Source organism: Pavona decussata, unplaced genomic scaffold (assembly GCF_977016875.1).
Source record: "Pavona decussata unplaced genomic scaffold, jaPavDecu1.1 SCAFFOLD_93, whole genome shotgun sequence".
Taxonomy (NCBI): Eukaryota; Metazoa; Cnidaria; class Anthozoa; order Scleractinia; family Agariciidae; genus Pavona; species Pavona decussata.
Window position 1 is genome coordinate 3,061,430 of NW_028145510.1, and position 6,071 is coordinate 3,067,500.

Genomic DNA, 6,071 nt, shown 5'->3' on the forward strand with positions numbered 1-6,071 from the left:
TGCACATGCAATATCTAGGAAACTTCAAGGTACAGTGTAATTTTCTACTTGCCAACATAAGGATCATTTACTGAAAATGTCCTAAACAGCTGCAACGTGACAACAAGATGAGTGCGTATAAATTCCAGTTATGTAACGGAGCAGAAACACCTTTATTGTTTTCTCTCGAAAACTCAATCTGCAGAAGGATGAAGACCTGTGGTGGTTGATTCTGCAGTGGCGGCAGGCACACGCTGAACTTTGTCCCAGCCAGTAGCTTTAGTGACGCGCCGTGTCCGTTAAGGAGGAGGTTCCACGGGGAACGAGCCGATGGGCGTTTCTGACGACGTGGAGGCATTCTAGGATACCGAGAAAAGCGGCAGACACTGGTTCAAAAACAAACTTACAAGCTGCTACTGGTATAGGAAATACACAGACACTCAGTCTCAATGAACTTAGTATTATAACAATAAGACCAGTACACAAGAAAGTAAATCATAATTTCAATATCAGATGACCAATCGATAACCACACAAAAACCTCTCATCGATTGCTATCGATTGGCTCAGCAACCTCGAACAGACGTCACGCACGCTATCTGTCCGGTCATCGTCCATTTTTAGGAAGCCCTGCGAAATTGCCGGTAAAACAAATTCCGATCCAGTCTTCTCAACGCAAAGAATATATCTCGTTGGACGTGTACTCGAATTACCCACTTGCCCGTCATTGCCTTTCCGTGTCATAATGTCTACGCAAGAGGCTTTACTGAATGTAAGGTGCATCGTCAAAGGCTATGATATTTGCCGTTTTGAGGTGAAGGTCGGTGAAGTGTTCACTGCAAACAAAAGAGGAGAGAACGAGGAAACGCGTTTAAAGTTGTGAACCATCGTGGACAGCTCGGCCACCTACAGCCCGAGCTTGTGGACCCTTTTTGGCCACTACATGCAGATATTTTTGTGTTAGTGAATTATTTTATTATTTTTTTTTTTATTGAAACCGTAACAAAAAATCCGGGCAAACAATTAAATATGAAATTATTCAAAACACATACATTGTTATTTCGGTGTACTGTTCTCATAATATTATTGTATTTGCTCCTTTTGCTACCAGAATTTTTCTGTGAAGGCACGATTGAACTACTTTTCGTTTTTTGAAGTCTATAGATTGGCCCATGAAACAAACTTTTAATTTGTCAAAAAAAACCCGGATTTCTGTGGACGGGGCGTTAACGTTAAAGACAAAGAAGAGAGTATTGTTCTCCTGTTAACATTAAAATGAAATGTGTTTAGAATTACTGAGTACAAAGTTAAAAAGTTGTGTTTTTTTATGCGTCGATTCCGGTTCCGTCAATCTGAAACCAATCGATAGCAATTTATCTATCGATTGGTATTGATAATCGATACAAATCGATAACGACACGAATCTTCGTCATCGATTGGTCATCGATTATCAATATCAATCGATTAATTGATATCGATTGGTTGCAGATTGATATCGATTGTCATCGATTATCGATTCCATCGATTGGATACCCCGGGAAAATTGTTGATTTTGGAGTTAAGGACTTTGGTATCAGTGATCACTCAATGGTGTATTGTGTGTTCAAATTAAAAGTGGTCTTATGAAGGTTCCGCCAAAAATGCTTGAATATCGAAGTTTTAAGTCCTACAACAAATCATCTTTCAGACAAGATCTTATGAATGTCCCATGGCACGTTGTTGTTAATAATCCTGAAGACTTAGAAGGCTGCGTGCAAACTTGGAACAAATTATTTTTACAAGATTCGGAGGACCATGTGCCAGCCAAAACACGTAGAGTCAGAGGAACTCCGACTCCCTGGATGACTTTTGAAATCGCAACCTTGATGAGAGATCGCAATTACCATCTAAGAAAGGCAAAAGGTAACAAGACTAATTTTCATTGGAAACAATACCGTGCTTTAAGAAATAAGGTCCAACGTAAAATCAAAAAGTCAAAATCGGAGTATTATTGCAACCTTATTAAAGACTCTAGAAACAACCCTAGTGATCTATGGAAATCCGTCAAAGAAGTAATACCAGGAAGCAATCCACACAAAGTTAATGTAATCAGCTTAATATCAGATGGGATTACACACACCAACCCTACTTCAATGTCTTCAATATTTAACAAATTCTTTGCAACATATTGGCATAACTTTTGCTGAGAAATTTACAATGAGGAACACTCTGACAACTAATGGTGTAAATATCAAATTACAAACAGAAAAATACATTAGTATCAAGAATAACACGCTCAAAGAATTCTATGATAAATGGAACTTTATTTATAGTAGCTAGAGTAAGTTAAACATAAGTTGCTGACTACCGGATACCATATATTTTATTACATCATGTTAAAATTGTAGTAAGCACAGAGATTGTAATTGAATTTTTATAGTCTTTGCAACAAGATCTCCATTTTTCAATTAATATCTAAGTTAGAAGTGTTGTATTGAAGGTATTGTATAGTAAAACTGTAAGTCAATAAGTTTTTCCATTTTTCGATTAATATTTAAGTTAGAAGTGTTGTATTGTAGGTATTGTTGTATAGTAAAGCTGTAAGTCTATAAGTTTTCTATTAGTTATTAAGTTAGTGGCGTTATAGTGTAGTATTGTGGTATTGTAAGTGTGCAAGTACTGTTACATTTTATGTGCTCTATGTCAATAAATTCATTCATTAAAGATAAAAAAAACACCGCTTATTGCTGTTCTTGTCACTGTTGATGGTGCTCAGTGTACCTGTTGGACTCACATTTATGTTGGACGAATGTTGTCATGATATTAAATGACGTTTACTGCGCCTACAACATTGTAATATAACACCGTTGGACCGGTTAAGCCGCAGATTTCGGGAATCATTTTCACACATGCTTCATACTTAAGGAGGCTCACAACACTTTTCCGGCCTGAAGTGATTCTTTTCAAATCAAAATTTCTCACAGAATCCCTTGATTTCCATCAGACTACATCACCCGTTTCAATATGTCATTGCTGTTTTCCAAGCGCCAATTCATGTAACATGAAACAAAACAAATTCAAACCTCTACATTTAAGATAACGTTGTTTAATACTAAATCGAATCTTCTAGGATTTGAACTTAACTCAACCTAGACAACTTGCGGACAAACTTATCAGAAAAAAATTCTTAACAACTGAGTAATCGCCTTTGTTCGTTTCATGCATTATTAATGAGTTTTAGAATGATTTTTCAATTAATTTTATTCAGTGCAAACCTCTATAACCATGAAACTATTTTTCGTCCAGGCCGACAGCCACCGTTGTGCTTAACAAATCACTTGAATTTCTTATTGATGTTTTTAATAAGATTTATCCGCCCAAACATTCCAGAATACCCAAAGATATATTTTGTGTTAATGAAATATATTGTCAATTTCCTGGCAGAAAGAAACAAGCAGTAAAAGCCAGGGTGGCCATTATCGATAAGGTCTATGCTTTGAAACAGTCTTCAAGTATGTTGGCTCGGATATTTTTTATGTTTTACATTATCTCATTACATGTAAAGAATTTCAAGGTTTAACATGAGCCATCAAATGATATCTAGCACGGTCTCAGCGCACCTTAATACGACGGTGAGAAACGAAATGAGACCGATATTTAACTATATTTCATGCTCATTTTTTTCTTTTTTTTTGTTCCTATTGATAGGTTTCTCGGAAGACAGCCATTTCGAAAGTAGGACAAACATGCAAACATACGTGCCGCGACTACAGTGATCATACGTGCATAGTTCGAATTCTTCGACCAAACAAGGATATTCCGATGTTAAATAATTCCGGTAAAAACTGCTTTTTTTGATCTACTGTGTTTGGAAGCTTGCATTCGCATTTCCAATTCTTCTGGTGCTGTCAGTCATGTAGCATGTCTCGTAAGATCCAACTACAAATCTGAAGAAAATTAAAAATACAGCTGCAATCTCTCATCACAAAGACTTTCCTCAAAGATGATCGTGTAGTCTGGTATCGGATTCCCGAAAGAAATATGAAAAAGGGTTAATGCGATCTCTTCCGGATTCCATTTCAAAATTGACCAGAAGGCAATCTAATGGCTGCTATGTCATGGACATGATGGTATAAAGGCGCCGATAACCAGTGGTCGGTAAGCCAATCAAAACTGTGGAACTGTATTACCAAATGATCCAGATTTACTAAATAACTGGTATGTAATATGATGTTACAGTAAAAACCCGCGTATAAGAACCTGGGTTTTAAGCTGTTAGGCTAAAATTTTCATTTTAAGCCCCCTCCACATAAGAACCTATTAAGTGAAATTTTTTATTAGGTTGTCATCTTTGGAGTTGGTGTAAAAGTGTATAGGAAGATTTTCTTGGTATCAACTTTGGTATCAAAGCTGACTATGACTTTGTTTGAGCATATGTTTTGTTAAGGACATACCTGCACTATATTGCCTTTAGCCATTATGGTATAAATGACTTATATTGTATTATGAGATGATATTTATAACATATTTAAATGAAATTCACATGAAAATATAAGAGCCTATTTTAAGAACCTTGGTAGCCCAACTTTGCTTTAAGTACCATTTATATAAGAACCTGTTTAGGCTAAATTAAAAAATCCAGGTTCTTATACGTGGGTTTTTACTGTATTTAAAACATTCTTCAAAATAGCATGACAGAAATAAAATACACTGCAGGCTAACAAAATGGAACATACACATCACCATCGTTTTATTGTCATACAATCTTGGCCAGAAGAAATTTATATGAGCAGACTACGACTGGTCAGGCGAACAAATGAACTATCTGCTTGTCTTTGAACATGTGAACACAGCATTGTACCGCTGAAGTGTTTTCTGACAGTTTAAAAAATTAAAGAAGACAAGTACAATTTACACTGCTGCGTTTACATGTACACGTAATGTTATTCTCGTGCTCTGAAGATGCAAAAAGAAATATATATATTTTTTAAGTGCTGATGTGATGATAATTAAGGTGGCTGACACCGCGGTTTCCAGCACTTAAACCGGAATAGACGGATCAACACTACCATTATGACAGTAGATACAACAATAATGGTATCCTGAAAACTAAGGCCTCATTTGTTGGTGAACAAGTTATAGTTTTTTGTAGGTTACCATAGCAACCATATAACCTGTTCAAAACAGATCTAAATTTACCTTTAAGTGATTTAAACTCTAAAACCAGCCGGTGATCACTACTTTTTGCTATCGAATTGTAACCAGCATGTCAAGAGGTAACGTTTTAGAAAGTTCAAAAAATTTGTAGGGAGGGGTTTAAAGCCACCTTAAATTTTCGAAAATTTAAGGTTGCTCTGAGTCCCTCCCTGCAACTTTTTTAAGTTTTCAAAAAGTTGTACCTGAACATGATAACAGTTCCATAATAACAGATGGGTGTCACCGAGCTCGTTTTTGAGTTCTAATCACTTAAAGCTAAATTAAGGGCTGTTTAGGCAGCTTTATATGTTGTTCCTATTATTACCTATAAAGTCGGTAAAGCAGCTATATGTATAACCATTTGTTTGATACCATCATTGTAGTATCCATTGATAAAGAGTGGTAGTAATGATGGATGAAGTCATAACTGAAGTGTTAGTGCTGGAAACCGTTATGAGCATAGCTGCAGCGCTTTGGAGTCCCGCCTTTTACTGGGTGATGTTCAAGTATATTTTCCCATATATAAAACTCAGTCCAAACTGTTACCTATAACTCGATCGGCTGTATGGTGTCAAATGGGGACAGTTAAACAGACACGTGGAAATGTGTCCTTGCTTCTAACTTTAGCTTTACTGTTAACTCGCTGATCTTGTTTTTCGTCTCTGTTATTACTTACGAAGTTCATTGTCAATTGTAACTTAACTAAGTTGACCTAGGTTCTCTTTTAAAAAGAATCCGCTTCTTTATAATTATTTTTGTTATACACCTAGACTTTCACTCAACAAAACAAGTACTGTGATTGGTTGATTCCGACCCGGATACAATTCCTCAGTTGTTTGTTTGTTTGTTTTTGTTTTGCCGTGATTGTTGCAGGGAAAGTCTAAATATATAACAAAACACTTAATGTATGGTCCCTCG

At 36.2% G+C, this 6,071-nt stretch overlaps 1 protein-coding gene across 1 annotated transcript in view; it reads right to left on the bottom strand.

The window, feature by feature from the left end:
- The window catches only part of LOC146473636 (E3 ubiquitin-protein ligase TRIM45-like), a 59,605-nt gene that overhangs the window by 33,862 nt on the left and 19,672 nt on the right, over positions 1-6,071 (bottom strand). The window lies entirely within an intron of this gene.